Source organism: Arachis ipaensis, chromosome B02 (assembly GCF_000816755.2).
Source record: "Arachis ipaensis cultivar K30076 chromosome B02, Araip1.1, whole genome shotgun sequence".
In the NCBI taxonomy this organism is placed as follows: Eukaryota; Viridiplantae; Streptophyta; class Magnoliopsida; order Fabales; family Fabaceae; genus Arachis; species Arachis ipaensis.
In genome coordinates, this window is record NC_029786.2 from 85,632,049 (window position 1) to 85,632,717 (window position 669).

Here is a 669-nt window from a genome sequence, read left to right on the forward strand (position 1 = left end):
ATATTATTCTAATAATTTCTTTTATAAAAATAACAATAAATCTTTTTTTTATACTCTTTTAAATACGTTTACTTTTAAAATAATATTAAATATAATTTTTTTAAATAATAAAATTAAAATAATACAACATATATGATAATTATTAGTTGAAATAAAACATAAAAAGAATATTTACTTACTTATTTATTTATTTTTGTGGATCTACAGATATGCGAATCGGCTATGCGGATACTTATATAAAATCCGCAATCCGATCCTATTAGTGTGCGGATCAGATCCACATCCATAATTTTCGGATCGGATTCGAATAAACACTGCAGATAGGCAGATCGAATCCGATTTATGAACACCCTACTTAAATATAAAAGGCATTTTATTATTTATTGTTGTGCTAAGTAAAATATTTAAAATTTAAATAAATTATCAATTATTTCGAAAACCATATAAATAGATAATTGTATTGTGACAAAATATATAGTCAATAAGTGCTGTTTTTCTTTTTCTTGTTCTTGGTCCATTACTTATTAAAATACAAACTTCCTGAAATGCAAGATTGTTATTAGGTGAGGCCAATGAGTTATAGCTCAAATGACATAGTCTTCCTATACTCATCTAAGAGATTGCGGGTTCGAGTCTTTTATTTTTAATAAAAAAAAATTATTACTAGTG